The sequence below is a fragment of the Capricornis sumatraensis genome, chromosome 7 (assembly GCF_032405125.1).
Source record: "Capricornis sumatraensis isolate serow.1 chromosome 7, serow.2, whole genome shotgun sequence".
In the NCBI taxonomy this organism is placed as follows: domain Eukaryota; kingdom Metazoa; phylum Chordata; class Mammalia; order Artiodactyla; family Bovidae; genus Capricornis; species Capricornis sumatraensis.
Genome location: NC_091075.1, coordinates 97,728,461 through 97,745,108, shown reverse-complemented (window position 1 = coordinate 97,745,108; position 16,648 = coordinate 97,728,461). Strand labels below are relative to the sequence as shown.

Below are 16,648 nucleotides of genomic sequence, written 5' to 3'. Positions count from 1 at the left end.
TCTCTTCACCTCATCGCTTTCTACCTAATTTCCTACTAATGATAGGGAATATTTAAAACCACAATGAGTTAGAAATTATCTGTGAAGTCTCAACAGAGAATTAGTTCTACAAGTGCTTCAGTCAGGACTGGTTAGCTTATACTATGGTAACAAATACCCCAAATCTCTGTGGTTGAAAATTACAAATGATTATTTCTCAAAAAGCTGTGCATCCACAGCAGGTTGATTGTGGCTCTTCACCTTGGAGTGATGTACTGGGAGGCTCCTGAAAATAACCTCTATTTGAAACATCTTTGTTACTGTGCGGAAGAAACACCATCACTTGCTAGCTCTTAGAACATCGGCTTGTAAGAGACTCATGTCACTTCCACTCCATTTTATTGGAGAAAGCAAGTGCCATGCCTGAAATCAACAGAATGGAAAAGGATAATCCTGCCTAAGGAAAAGTAGTAAATATTTGTAAACAGTATCACATGTACCCATTGCCTTCAACAGCATAACCAAAGATAGCTCAGTAAACAAGAGCAATAAAGAAAACAATTTCTGAGCAAAATTTAAAGGTACAGAAAATGTGTTCATGTAGTTGATTGCATTTTAACCAAATAAAGACACTTTTGGACAGTGTGATCACTAAACTTAGCTCCACAGCAGAATATCTTTCCGCAGACCCACAGAACACCTAAAAACTATGGTTGAAGAAACGAGATAGACTTCGGTGTGTGTTCTTCTGTGATAGCTATAGACACTTGTTGGTTTTCCCTTCCTGACAACCCTTTGCATTTTTTTTGAAAACAGTACCCTAATTTTTATTTGGAGGGCTTCCCAGGTGTCACTAGTGGTAAAAAAAAAAAATCTGCCTGGCAATGTTGGAGATGTTAAGAGACGTGGGTTTGATCCCTGGATCAAGAAGATCCCCTGGAGAAGGGAGTGGCACTCTACTGAGTATTTTTTCCTGGAAAATTCCATGAGCAGAGGAGCCTGGCGGGCTACTGTCCATGGGTCACAAAGAGTCAAGACATGACTGAGCAGCTGAGCACACACACATTTTTTATTTGGAAAATGGTCCTGCTCACATTCTTTGCTCTGGTGACACAGTCAATGGTACCCACTCACTCACAACTCTTACCTCAGCTGGTAAATACGCCTCAGACTTACCCAATGTCATGTCACCTCATGGGAATGCATATCATAAAGAGAGAGATCCAAGGTTGTGAAGAAACTGGAGTTGTATTAAGCTGAATTAAGCTGTCCTTAATTCCTACTAGACAGCCTCATCATTCAACTTTTTCCTCAAATCTACAATAATCAGTGTCCCTCCAGTAAACCCCCTTTTTGATTTAGTCCATTGGAATTGGTTTCTATTGTTCACAAACAAAATCTATAATTGATACGATGGTTATACAGTTAAGATACTGCAGAGCAACAAATATTGTTTGATCCCACTTGTACAAGATACCTAGAATAGTCAAGTTAATAGAATCAGAAAGTGCAATAGTAGATGACAGGGGTCAAGGGGTCAGAGGGGAAGGAGGGGGAATGGGGAGTTAGTGTTTAATGGGGACAGAGTTTCAGTTTAGCAAGGTGAAAAATTTGGGAAATGATGATTGGTGAGAGCTACACAGCAACAGGAATGTACATAGTGCCACTGAACCACACAGTTAAATATAGTCAAAATAGTATGTTTCATATCATGTGAATTTTACCACAATAAAATAAATTTTTTTTAATTACTTTAGGGGGCAGTCCAAAGATGGTAGAGGAATAGGATGGGGAGACCACTTTCTCCCAATTCATCAAGAGATCATTTGAATGCAGACAAACTTCCACAAAACAACTTCTGAACACTGGCAGAGGACACCAGGCACCCAGAAAGGCAGCCCATCCTCTTCAAAAGGAAGTAGGACAAAATGTAAAAGACAAAAAGAGAGACAGGAGAGTTAGGGACAGAGACCCATGCTGGGGACGGAGTCGTGAAGGAGGAGAAGTTTCCAAACAGCAGGACACCCTTTCACTGGCAGGTCTGTGGGGAGTTTTGGAATCTCAGAGGGCAACATAACCGGGAGGGGAAAAAAAAAATCACAGCAGTCCTAAAGATTTCGGCATAGTAAGTCTACTCCCCACTTTTCCTATCCCCCAAAACACCTTATTTTGTTGTAAATCCTTAGAACATTACAGATAAAGTCCAATCAGATTACCAATCTCGACTCTAAACATCCAAAGTAACCATCATTATCATTTGCACACAGCCTTCAGTTATTTTCAGTTGTTTATGCATATACTTATGTACCCATAAAAGTATATATGGTATCAATATCATTTTGTGAATTGTTGATTTTATTACATATTTTGAAACTTACTGTTTTACTGAATTTTTATTGTTCCTAGGAATAGATGTTTATGCAAGTGTCAAGGAAGATCAAATTTATTCCCAGATTTATCAGACATGAAAAACCTCTGGAATATAAGACTAAATAAAAAGAGTCTATAATTGGTTTCAGTCACTGTCACTTTTGGGGTTTTCAATTATTTTTTTCTTATCATCTTTTTTAATATAAATTTATTTATTTTAATTGGGGGTTAATTACTTCACAGTACTGTATTGGTTCTAAAGTGTTAGCATCTCAGTCATGTCCAACTCTTTGTGACCCCATGGACTATAGCCCTCCAGGCTCTTTTGTTCATGGAGTTCTCCAGGCAAGAATACTGGGGTGGTCTGATTGCTGTGGCCAAAACTTCCAAAACTATGTTGAATAGTAATGGTGAAAGTGGCCACCTTGTCTTGTCCCTGACTTTAGAGGAAATGCTTTCAATTTCTCACCATTGAGGATAATGTTTGCTGTGGGTTTGTCATATATAGCTTTTATTATGTTGAGGTATGTTCCTTCTATTCTTGCTTTCTGGAGAGTTTTTATCATAAATGGATATTGAATTTCGTCGAAGACTTTCTCTGCATCTATTGAGGTAATCATATGGCTTTTTTTTTTTTTTTTGATGCCATCCAACCATCTCATCCTTTGTCATACCCTTCTCCTCCAATCATATGGCTTTTATTTTTCAATTTGTTAATGTGGTGTATTACATTTATTGATTTGTGGATATTGAAGAATCCTTGCATCCCTGGGATAAAGCCCACTTGGTCATGGTGTATGATCTTTTTAATGTGTTGTTGGATTCTGGTTGCTGGAATTTTGTTAAGGATTTTTGCATCTATGTTCATCAGTGATATTGGCCTATAGTTTTTTTGATGGCATCTTTGTCAGGTTTTGGTATTAGGGTGATGGTGGCCTCATAGAATGAGTTTGGAAGTTTACCTTCCTCTGCAATTTTCTGGAAGAGTTTGAGTAGGATAGATGTTAGCTCTTCTCTAAATTCTTGGTAGAATTCAGCTGTGAAGCCATCTGGACCTGGGCTTTTGTTTGCTGAAAGATTTCTGATTACAGTTTCAATTTCCATGCTTGTGATGGGTCTGTTAAGATTTTCTATTTCTTCCTGGTTCAGTTTTGGAAAGTTGTACTTTTCTAAGAAATAAAAGGAATCCAAATTGGAAAAGAAGAAGTAAAACTCTCACTGTTTGCAGATGACATGATCCTCTACATAGAAAACCCTAACGACTCCACCAGGAAATTACTAGAGCTAATCAATGAATATGGTAAAGTTGCAGGATATAAAATCAACACATAGAAATCCCTTGCATCCCTATACACTAAAAATGAGAAGATAGAAAGAGAAATTAAGGAAACAATTCCATTCACCATTGCAATGAAAAGAATAAAATACTTAGGAAAATATCTACCTAAAGAAACTAAAGACCTATATATAGAAAACTATAAACACTTGTGAAAGAAGTCAAAGAGGACACTAATAGATGGAGAAATATACCATGTTCATGGATCAGAAGAATCAATATAGTGAAAATGAGTATACTACCCAAATCAATTTATAGATTCAATGCAATCCCTATCAAGCTACCAATGGTATTTTTCACAGAGCTAGAACAAATAATTTCACAATTTGTATGGAAATAGAAAAAACCTCGAATAGCCAAAGCAATCTTGAGAAAGAAGAATGGAACTGGAGGAATCAACTTGCCTGACTTCAGGCTCTACTACAAAGTCACAGTCATCAAGACAGTATGGTACTGGCACAAAGACAGAAATATAGATCAATGGAACAAAATAGATAGCCCAGAGATAAATCCACACACCTATGGACACCTTATCTTTGACAAAGGAGGCAAGAATATACAATGGATTAAAGACAATCTCTTTAACAAGTGGTGCTGGGAAAACTGGTCAACCACTTGTAAAAGAATGAAACTAGAACACTTTTGAACACCATACACAAAAATAAACTCAAAATGAATTAAAGATCTAAACATAAGACCAGAAACTATAAAAACTCCTAGAGGAGAACATAGGCAAAACACTCTCCAACATAAATCACATCAGGATCCTCTATGACCCACCTCCCAGAATATTGGAAATAAAAGCAAGAACAAACAAATGGGACCTAATTAAAATTAAAAGCTTCTGCAGAACAAAGGAAACTATAAGCAAGGTGAAAAGACAGCCTTCAGAATGGGAGAAAATAATACCAAATGAAACAACTGACAAACAACTAATCTCAAAAATATACAAGCAACTCCTGCAGTTCAATTCCAGAAAAATAAATGACCCAATCAAAATATGGGCCAAAGAACTAAACAGACATTTCTCCAAAGAAGACATACAGATGGCTGACAGACACATGAAAAGATGCTCAACATCACTCATTATCAGAGAAATGCAAATCAAAACCACAATGAGGTACCATTTCATGCCAGTCAGAATGGCTGCTATTCAAAAGTCTACAAGCAATAAATCCTGGGGAGGGTGTGGAGAAAAGGGAACCCTCTTACACTGTTGGTGGGAATGCAAACTAGTACAGCCACTATGGAGAACAGAGTGGAGATTCCTTAAAAAACTGGAAAAAGAACTGCCTTATGACTCAGCAATCCCACTGCTGGGCATACACACTGAGGAAACCAGAATTGAAAGAGACACATGTACCCCAATGTTCATCGCAGCACTGTTTATAATAGCCAGGACATGGAAGCAACCTAGATGTCCATCAGCAGATGAATGGATAAGAGCCATGGTACATATACACAATGGAGTATTACTCAGCCCTTAAAAAGAATACATTTGAATCAGTTCTAATGAGGTGGATGAACCTGGAGCCTATTATACAGAGTGAAGTAAGCCAGAAAGAAAAACACCAATACAGTATACTAATGCGTATATATGGAATTCAGAAAGATGGTAACGATAACCTTGTATGCGAGACAGCAAAAGAGACACAAATGTATAGAACAGTCTTTTGGACATGTGGGAGAGGGTGGGATGATTTGGGAGAGTGGCATTGAAACATGTATAATATAATATGAAACGAATCACCAGTCCAGGTTCAATGCATGATACTGGATGCTTGGGGCTGGTGCACTGAGATGACCCAGAGGGATGGTACAGGGAGGGAGGAGGGAGGGGGGTTCAGGATGGGGAACACGTGTATGACTGTGGAGGATTCATATTGATGTATGGCAAAACCAATACAATATTGTAAAGAAATTAATCTCCAATTAAAATAAATAAATTTATATTTAAAAAAAAAAGAATACTGGGGTGGGTACCCGTTTCCTTCTCCAGGGGATCTTCCTGACACTAGTCTCCTGCATTGCAGGTAGATTCTTTACCATCTGAGCCACCAGGGAACCCCTATTTCTAACTAAACTTAATTGAAACTGATACTTTCACCATATGAAACGCTCACTCTTTCAACAAAGATGTTGTTGTGGGATTGGCTTGATGATCAAATTAGACTTTAACCTAATCTGTAATATACTGAAGATATCCCAGGAGACTGCACAATTTATCTAATTATAATGAATTGCTTTTTAAATAGTTAAAATGTTAAGTATTTAAAATGGAAACATGAGATAATGGAAATCAAACTGAAATATAAGACAGGACATCAGTCTTTAATTCTTATTCACTTACCAACTGATTAGTCCAAGTCAAGTTTTTCTGAACCTGGGTTTCATAATGAGTTGAATAATCTCTAAGTAGCCTAGCAGCTGTGTGTGTTAGTTGCTCAGTTGTATACAACTCTTTGCAACCCCTTGGACTGTAGCCCATGAGATTCCTCTGTCCATGAGATTCTCCAGGCAAGAATACTAGAGTGGGTGGCCATTCCCTTCTCCAGGGGATCTTCCCAACCCAAGGATCAAACCCTGGTCTCCTACATTGCAGGCAGATTCTTTACTGTCTGAGCCACCAGGGAAGCCTTAAACTTTTAATTTAAAATGATCATACTCCATCATCAAGCACAAAACATCATTTATTTATAATCAGTTTAAGAAATATGATGCCACACTGACAATACATTAAGACAATATTGTTCCTTTTTAATATTATTCAAGTCTTATATACACAGACTTACATCATTTCTTATAACCTCTATGAGGAAGATAATAGTATTTTTGTTATATAAACTAGGAGCAGAGAGGATACAGTCTAAAAGCCCTAAGCTATTTGCAGCAGAGTAAAAAAAAAAGTTATATAAATAATGAATTATTATAACATGCTACATCTGAGAACCTGAAACTTCTCAGCAAGAAGAAATACTGGGAAAGAAAGGTAATACAGAGTGTGTGGTAAGGAATTCTTAAATCTTTAACATGATTTACTCTTACTTAACTGGATTTATTTAACAGTCAGTGACCTGAGAAATCTTGCTTAAATAAATATTACAAAAGGAGTCACTTCCTTAAGAGGTGAAGTATTTCTCTTACAAAATCTGAGGGTTATAAGTTTTAAAAAGGCAAATACTTCATCTATGTTGTTTACACTCCACCACACTTTCAAAATGGGGTAAAAGTCATGTGTATGAGTTAATTTTTACCGACCTTATTTAATCATTAGCTAAATGTATTTATATAATTCTACATGAATGACTCTAAATATATTCTTAATCCTCAAAAATTAAGCTACTGGTTTTATTATTTAATTATGTTGTTTAAATAACCCACATTCACATTTCATATTTCTAGAATTTATATTCAACTCATTAGTACTTGTTTGAAAATGTGTTTTAATTTAACCTCTCTGTACCTCAGTTTGTTTAAAAGGATGTTTTTGTATATTCGATTTGGAAACATTAAGTGGAGAGTAAAGTAAAAAGTAGTAAATGGGTAAAATATTTATTATAAAAACTCTATAATATTATCTTCGTTAGACACAAGCACACTAATTTATGAAAGAGCAGTTTTTCATGTGTGATAAGTTTACTGAGAAAACGATTTGTAAGTATGTATATTTGTACGGTCTCAAATAATATAACTTCAATTGATTTTTTAAAGGGCAAAATAGAAAAAAAGTTGTTTGCAAACTTAATAAAACTATATAATTTCAATTAAAACAATGTGTGAATTTTTAGATAATTCATTTGAGTGTTTCAGTATGAAATGTTTTTATAGTACTTTAACATAGTCTTTTACTTTGTCAGCAAGAGATGATTCTGTACTTTTCCAGGAAAACATGATACATTTTGCTTTAGTCCTTTGCATAAATTAGGAGAAGAAAAATCTTACTTTCCCCCAAATGAAGTGTTTTATAACTATCTTTTAATTGATAAACCCTCACTTTCCTTTCCTCAGTGTATCATTGTATATCTGCAAGGGATCTTCCCCACCCAGGGGTCGAACCTACATCTCCTGCATTACAGGCAGATTCTTTACCATCTGAGTCACCAGGGAAGCCCAATAGTCAGCTCAGGCTGCCATAACAAAATATTACGGTATCTACCATACCATAAACTGGGTGGCTTCAATAACAAAAATTTATCAAGTTCTGTACGTCAGAAGTCTGAAGCTGGGGTACTAGCATGTTCTGTACCTGGGGAGAGCTTCCTTTAGCCTGCACCTGGCTGCCTTCTCATTGGGTTCCCCCACAGCAGAGAGAGAACAAGAGCAAATTCTCTGGTGTCTCTCCTTATGTGAACACTAAACCAATCACAAATCCTCTCCCATCAGAATCTCCTCTAAACCTAATTACCTCTCAAAGGTCAATGCCTTTCAACCAATTGTTCAAGCAATTCAACATATGAATTGGTAGGGTCAGAGTCCGGTGGATGGGGTACACAATTCTATTTATAGCATGTTTTTTCTCTCTTCAGAATTCATGTCCCACCTTTTTCCTTGCAATATTCTGTCTTGCTTGCCTTATCACTTCTTTGGTACAACTTGGAGCTATTTCAGATTTTCTTTTATCCTATGGAGAAAGTTAGCAAGTTTTACCTCTTGAAATATGCTAGATTAAGTTAGAGCACACAGTTATTTGTTCCTCTCCAGCTATCTTTAGCAAGGTGCAAGCAATTTCAAGACAGGTAACCACAAAAAATTTTTTAAAAGCCCAAATGACAGACCATAGGAATTTGCCTCAAATAGCCTAGAGAAAAACTTTCTGTTTCTTGTCTTGAATGTGAATTTAAGCAATAATATACTCTCCAGTGTTCTTGCCTGGAGAATCCCAGGGACGGGGGAACCTCATGGGCTGCCATCTATGGGGTCACACAGAGTCGGACACAACTGAAGCGACTTAGCAGCAGTAGCAGCAGCAGCATACTCATTATAGGATATGTGTGAAATATAACTAATGAACATAAAAACAGCATAAACTTAAATACACAGTTAATCAATTATTTCAAAGCCAATCCCTGTAACTTATCACTGAGTCAAGAAACAGACCAGTGACAACACTCTAGAACTCCGATTATTCCTTCCTGCTCACAACTCCATCTCCCATCACCACCATCACCAAAGGTAACCACGTTCTCACTCTTATGAAATCCGCTCCCTTGCTTTTGGCTTATATGTCTTCAACTTTCATGATCACCATTTCCCTTTATCACATAAGTATCACTGTATCCCCTAAACAATACAGTTTAATTTGCCTGTTTTTGAAGTTTCTAGAAATGGTGTCATGAACTATGTGTTTTTCAAATTTTGTTTCTTTTCACTAATATGTTTGCATGTTCCACACATCCTGATGCATGTGGTTGACTCTCATTTTCACTGAATTCTTTTATATGGAAATACAACTCTTTATTTATCATTTTTATTAACATAGACCTCAAAGTTGTTTCTCATTTGGGTCTATTATAAACCAGAATTTCCTGTACATGTGTCCTGAGCAGAAATTTCTCTAAGAAATGTAGCTAGCAGTGGAATACCTGTGTTGTAGGATATTTGTAACTTTAACTTTACAAAACAATGCCAACTGCTTTCCAAAACAGTTGAACCAACTGACACTACTATCACCAGAAAAGGAGGGTTCTTTCTGATCCACATGAACAGGAGAGTTCCTTTTGATCCACATCACTCCCAAAATATATTTTAGGAGTTTTTTAATTTTTATTTTAATTGGAGGCTAATTACTTTACAATATTGCATTGGTTTTGCCATACATTGACATGAATCCGCCACAGGTGTACATGTGTTAACCCCCCTCCCACCTCTCTCCCCATCCCATCCCTCTGGGTCATCCCAGTGCACCAGCCCCGAACATCCTGTATCATACATCGAACCTGGACTGGCGATTCATTTCACATATGATAATATACATGTTTCAATGCCATTCTCCCAAATCATCCCACCCTTGCCCTCTCCCACAGAGTCTAAAAGACTGTTCTATACATCTGTGTCTCTTTTGCTGTCTCACATACAGGGTTATTGTTACCATCTTTCTAAATTCCATATATATGTGTTATTATACTGGAGTTGTTAATATCAAGTAATTTGGTGTGTTTGTACTGTCTTGTCATGCCTTTAATTTGCTTTCCCATGATTACTTTTATGCTTCGTATGTACATACTTTTATGTCTGATCTACATGTCTTCTAAATAACAGAACGAATACCAGAAAATGTATAGAAGGGGGAAAAAACCAACCAGTGAACAATTTCAAGTCCTTTCCTTTGAGTATAAATTCAATAGGAGAGTCTACCTTTAATACTAACAGATAATTTTCTGAAGATTCAAATGGAAAAAAACAGTGGAGCTAAATCCGATGTGTGGTTTTTGAGTCTCCTGTATTTTCTTGTAATCTATTCTTGGTGGCTTTTCTTTCTTTCTTTTCTTAAAATGTAATTGAAACAATGTTCCTTAGGAGTCAGGTCAGTCAGGATTACATTTAGAGAGATTTATGAATGCAGGACTTCTACACTACATACTATGATTTCCATAGAATTTCCAGGAGATCATCAATTTATATTCTAATAACTTTCAGAAAGGGAGTAGAATACTTGAGGAATGAGGCTCATTTATTGGTAAGAAGGAATGAGAATCAAATTTCCGTTAGGAAGATGAATGGCACCACCTTCCCACCCTTTTCTGTGTGAAAGAGTTTTTAAGTTATCAAACGTATAGCAAAGCTCTCAGCATCTCTGGGAAAATCTCTAACTGTCAGAAGCACACAGACGAAAGACGAGAAGTGCTAACATGCATGCCAGACAGCTGTTTCTTTTCATTTTCTATTTTGAGGGAAACCCAAGTGGGAGTCCTGAAATCTGTGGTATCTTACACCAAACTCCACACCCCCTGGAGGAAAGCTTGTGCTTTTCTTTGAGGGGACAAAATGGTTTGGCTTCTGTGTGAGAAAGTGTCAATGAACTCTTCACTTCTTGGTACCTTTGGCAAATTTAGCGAGTCAGTTCTTAAATATGGTAGGTTAAGATGTTCTCACACTTTGAGGGAAGAAAAAAGACAACTTAGGAAATAAAAGTTTTTAGTTTCTGAATGTGTTTGCTTTTATTCTATAAACATTAAAATATAACATCGCTTTCACTCTCCTCTGAGAGGCAGCTAAATCTTTTATCTGGTTTGAAATATATGCCCTGATCTCCTGGTTATATTTATACAAGCCAATGAGAAAACAGAAAGCAAGTAAAATAACCCCGTGTTTGATATACTAGCCTCTAAACTCTCTATCTTCAGGCATGCGTCTTGCTGCTTTACATTATAAAAATATTATTTACATTTACAATAGAACACTGAGGTCGGTCATGCACACGAGGCTTTAGAAAGTGGAAGGTCTTGAGGCTCAACATCTTGATGCTATTTATACCTAGTCTCTATGTGTGTGTCTCTTGTTAATAATGTTTAAAAAATTCTATATAAGGAGGAAGAGAATCTGATATGATGAAATTCCAGGGGGCAACTACTCACCAGAGAAAAGCAGTCTAAGCAGAAAAGCCACGCTGCATTTCTCAACAACCATAAGAGGCAGGTAGAGACTTTCAAGCACTCAAGCATCAAGACAGTGGGTACTTAAAGCACAGGAGTAAACAGATGAGGGGGATACAGTAGGAGGGGGGATACAGAAGGAGAGGGGTATCCATGTGGGACCTCGGGGAGAAAGGAGGCTGTTAGGAAGCCTTGGTTCCTGTTGTCCCCTATATGAACCTCTGTGTTACCCTTTCAATAAGAATTGCAGCACTGGGATGTAATTCTGACCTTTAGTGACAAAGAAGAGTTTAGAAAAGATGGGACAGCATTAGAATGGGGAAGGAGGAGAGAGAGACAGAGAGAGTCAGAGAGAGAAATAAGTATCCTAAACTGCTATGCTAAGGAAGATTCAGCAAAGCTCTAAGTCCTTGAACCAAGGTTAGCGAATAAAGAGTTATGGCTCCCAGAAATGGATCCACCCTTAATATTCCTGCCACACTCAGTCATTGGGGGAAAGCAGCCTATGGCAGGTGTGGCATGGGTGCAAATGGACGACAGGTCTCAAAGGGCATCTGACGGGGCCCTCAGTGAATTACATTCCTCATACAAAGTGCATTGTTCTTATGATCAGTCTCCTTCCATCCAAAAGCAAAAATCATGAAGTTCAAAAACACCAACATAATACATCATTTTATTGTTGTTTAGTCACTAAGTTGTGTCCGACTCTTTGTGACCTCATGGACTGTAACCTGCTAGGTTCCTCTGTCCATGGGGTTTCCCAGGCAAGAATAGTGGAGTGGGTTGTCATTTTTTTCTCCAAGGGATCTTCCTGATGCAGGGATTGAACCTGTGTCTCTTGTATTGGCAGGTAGGTTCTTTATCACTGAACCACCAGGGATAGAGCTAATAACTCATTCAGTTTATCATAAATAGAGTCCCAAATAAAACTGCCAATATTATCAACAATATGCTTTGAAAATACTTTAGGGTGCAAATGCAAATCTTTTTTTTTCCCCCGTTGAAGTTATATCCCACTAGGGACGCATGACCAGATAACTGTGTTTTAAAGTCACCACACTTGGAAACTTCCCTGATGGTCCAGTGGCTAAGACTCCACACTTCCACTGCAGAGGGTGCAAGTTGGATCCGTGGTTAAAGAATTAGCATCCTGCATGATATGCAGCATGAATAAGAAATTTTAAAATTAACAAAAAAATAAAGTCAGCACACTTGAAAAAGATACCTTCTTTGTCACTGTGATCCCAGTCATGTATAAAATTAGGTTAAGTTATTAATTTTACTTAATTTTTGTTATATTAAATTTTTCCTTATGATTATAGAGAATATTCTTAGAATCCTAAAGTCAAATCTACAATGTAGAGATTTTAAAGAAGCCTAGCTTGCATCTTCCTTAGTTTTTTCTATCCTGTTCTATTCCCTCCCTTCTATATAGATCCTCAATTTAAACAAAATGATTGACTTGATATTGCTTTTTTAATTGCTATTTTTCAAAGATAAGCATATCTATCTATTATCTTGCTAGCTTTATATTTATTTTGTAAATAGTAGCATCTTATACCCATTTATCTCAGCTTTTCTTTTTCACTTACATTACAGACAGAAAATTATGACATAGTAGTAATAAGAGACATTGTCCCTCCTTTCTTAGTTGCACAGTACTCTACTGTATGGATATGTTACAGTACAGTCACTCGGCTACTGATGGTCATTTGGGTTGTTCCCTCTTATTTACTAAGACAAATACTGCTTTAATGTGTAGCTTTGGGCATTGGTCATTCATATTTTTGCCAGTATATTTTTAGGATAAATTCCTAGGTGTAGAATTCCTGGTTAAAGGATACATGAGTATTTTATTCTGTTAAATATTATCAAACTCTCCTTCAATGGGTTGGGCCATTTGGTAGTCCTTTCTGTCATTTATAAGAATATCATTTACAAGTTTCTGCATACTCTCATCAACAAAGTAGGTTCCAAAGCTTTTAGGTTTTTGCTGATTTGATAGGTGAGAAACTAACTCGGTACATTTTTTGTGTTTATCTTATCATAAACAAAAGTGAACATATTTTCATATGCTTGCATTTCCTCATTTGATGAAGGATCAAAACAGGAAGAGACAGCTGGTAGAGTCAAGTTATGTTTTGACATCTAAATTTTGAATCTCTTCATCTGTCTCTCCCTATGCTCCAATCAAGATGTGTGGTTTTCCAAATACACTAATCATAAAGTATCTGTCTCGACCACTGTTTTTTCAAAATAGCAAAATAGCATCTTCTATCCTACATAATCATATGCTTTGTGCTCATGCCATCCCTCTCAACAGGAGTAGTCCTTTTTTCTCCACTTCCTTGAACCTGATGATTCTGAACAATGGAATACAGGGAAGTAACACTGTACCAGTTCTAAACCCAGACTGTAATTGAACTGGCATCTTCTCCCTGTCTCTCTTGGAACATACTGTCTTAGAAGCCAACTGCTGTGTAAGCCAACTACACTTAAGACATCCATGCTGTGCAAAGTCCAAGTCACATGGAGAAAACCTGAAACAGGAGCTGCCACTTGAGAAGGAGACAGTCAGACACTGGTAGATAGAGTACTGAGGCATAAGCATATCGGTGAAGAGGCCATGTTGGAAGTGGACCCTCTAACTCCAGCCGCCGCAGAGTCTATTGAGCAAAGACCAGATTTCCAGACAAGCCCTTCCTGAAGTCCTGACTCACAAAACTGTGAGCAAAACAAAGCAGATATTTAAAGCTGTGGTGTGCTTTGCATAAAAAGAGATAATCATAATACATATTTACTTAGAAGATGTGGAATGAAATTTCTTTCCTATGGAAAAATATAAACCTTTATGTTTATGCTCCAGATAAATGATTCTTACATTCAGGGAATGGAAAGTCACATTTTATTTTCATTTACTTTTCATTTCATAAATTTGTCTACCATTCATAACTGGCTATTCATTCACACATGCTCTAAGAATAAAGCTACCAGATGTAGTAATAAACTCTTGTTCGAAATGTATTTAAATTTTTGTAAAGTCAGTTTTCATGTTAGCAAAATATTTCCCTTTTTCTATAATTATTTTTCTCTGTAGAGCTTCCTTTGTAATATTCTAGACCATACAAATACTTAGGAGACATATTAGAAGACTTTAAAGTCTAGATAATACAATAAACCACTCACTTCCAATAAAAAGCACTATGGCCCATGCTGTTCTGGTTGGGACTTTCACCTGGCTGGCTCAGAGTTGGTGGCATAATTATATATTTTATGAAAACATTTAACAGGTCAGGGCCAGAGAAAAGATATTTTTGTTTTTTTATTTCCATTTGTAGGCACTGTCTACTTCATTGAAAGCAGAGTCTATTTGATCTAACCTACTTGCTGTCATGGCTTACGGACGGAAGCCCACCAGACTCCTTTGTCCACGTGATTTTCCTGGCAAGAATTCTGGAGTGGGTGGCCATTTTCTCCTCCAGGAGATCTTCCTGACCCAGGGATTAAACTCACTCTCTTGCATTGCAGGAGGATATTTTACCATTCAGTCATCAGGGGAGTCCAGAATCTATCTATATTTCCCCAATTATAAAAGTAATCAATTGTGGTAATGTGTATTAACCAGTACCATAGTCCAATTTAAACAAGCAATATTTTAATACCTTTTATTAACTAAAGTCTCATGTGTGTGTGCTCAGTTACTTCAGTCATGTCCAGCTCCTTGTAACCGTATTGACTGTAGCCTGCCAGACTCCTCTGACCATGGGATTTTCCAGGCAAGAATACTGGAGTGGGTTTACATACCTTGCTCCAGGAAATCTTCCCAACCCAGGGATAGAACCCATGTCTCCTGCACCTCCTGCATTGCAGGCAGAGTCTTTACCCACTGAGCCACCTGGGAAGCACATCACTTATTTGTTAGGTTGCCCCAATAAGGAAAACAAATAGGAGTCTATTATTTGAACAGCTATTTGTATCTAAATACTTCCTAGACAGGCAAATAATTGTATTATGTTTTTAAGTAAATTAAACAGTTACAGTTTCTATAAAAACATTAATAGATTACAAACAAATTGATATACAACTTAAAAGGCAAATCTTTTATACACAAAAATTCAAGTATTAGTCATGTGAAGAAGTCTTAGGGTTAGTATTAGGGTAATGGTACACATAAATTTCCATGTATAAAACTGAAATCTATTCCAAGGGAAAAAAAAAATCTAACACAAGATATTATTTATAGTACATTTAGCTGATACCTGGACTAAAAATATATGTGAATTAGAAATAACAACATATATGTTGTCAGAATAAACATTGGCCTATCTATCATGTATTTTATTTTTAAATTAAAGATATTTTTTAAATGTGCTATCCTTTACAATAAGTAATTGGATTAGGAAGTCATTTTTTAAAGCATAGATTATTAGCCATCTTGATATTTCTGGCATGTTGTCAGCTGAAAAATCTACTATAAAAATTTCATTGCCACTGACATAATCTAATGTACAGGAAATGTCTTTGTAAGGATCTTAATATCACATATTTTATTGTTTAATAAAACGAACAAGTAATTGTAAAATCTACACTCAGTATATGATATTTGAAACTCCACAGAGTAAATGATTTAAAAAATATTATTATTGCTCACATACTTCAATTGAACAGTTTCCATGGTTATGGGAGTTTTGGCTTACACTGGGAAGTCAACACCTGACCAAATATTGGCACAAATGTTTCAAACAGTTAACAGAGCTACCAGTGGCATGTCTCATGTCACTTACCCAGCACTAACTATATATATACACTTACATATATATATATATATATATATATATGTTTCTTTATCAGCTTTCTGCTAAGTTTGTAAAATGCACCACTTCCAGAAAGGGGAAAAATTATGACTGAGAAGCTTTCCTTATATGGTTATAACATAGACCAGTATATGTGAAGAGGTAATTTTTCTCCTTTAGATTTCATACTTAGAACATGTGTCTGTGTGTGTATCTGTGTGTGTGTATCTGTATGTGTGTGTGTGTGTTTGTGTATGTTGAGTGATACTTTTAAAGGTTTAGAAAATAGCCTGTTACATACATTGCTATACCCTGAATCGTATGGGACATTAAGTTAAGAACTATATTAATTTCAGGATAAGAATGGTAGGGATTAAGAGAGGAGGGATCAGGGTCAAACTCTAACTTTATTTCAAGGTGAATAATTAATAATAATAAATAATTAATAATAGTAAATAATTAAAAAACCTATTTAGAAGCCACTTAAGATGATGATAATACCCAAGAAAAAATCTAAAGATATTTAAGCATTAAATTGAGACACAGCTAAGAAAAAGCAAAATTGGCCTATATCAGAT

At 36.4% G+C, this 16,648-nt stretch overlaps 1 protein-coding gene across 2 annotated transcripts in view; it reads right to left on the bottom strand.

The window, feature by feature from the left end:
* CFAP299 (cilia and flagella associated protein 299) overlaps positions 1-16,648 on the bottom strand; it is a 697,792-nt gene that overhangs the window by 426,235 nt on the left and 254,909 nt on the right. The window lies entirely within an intron of this gene.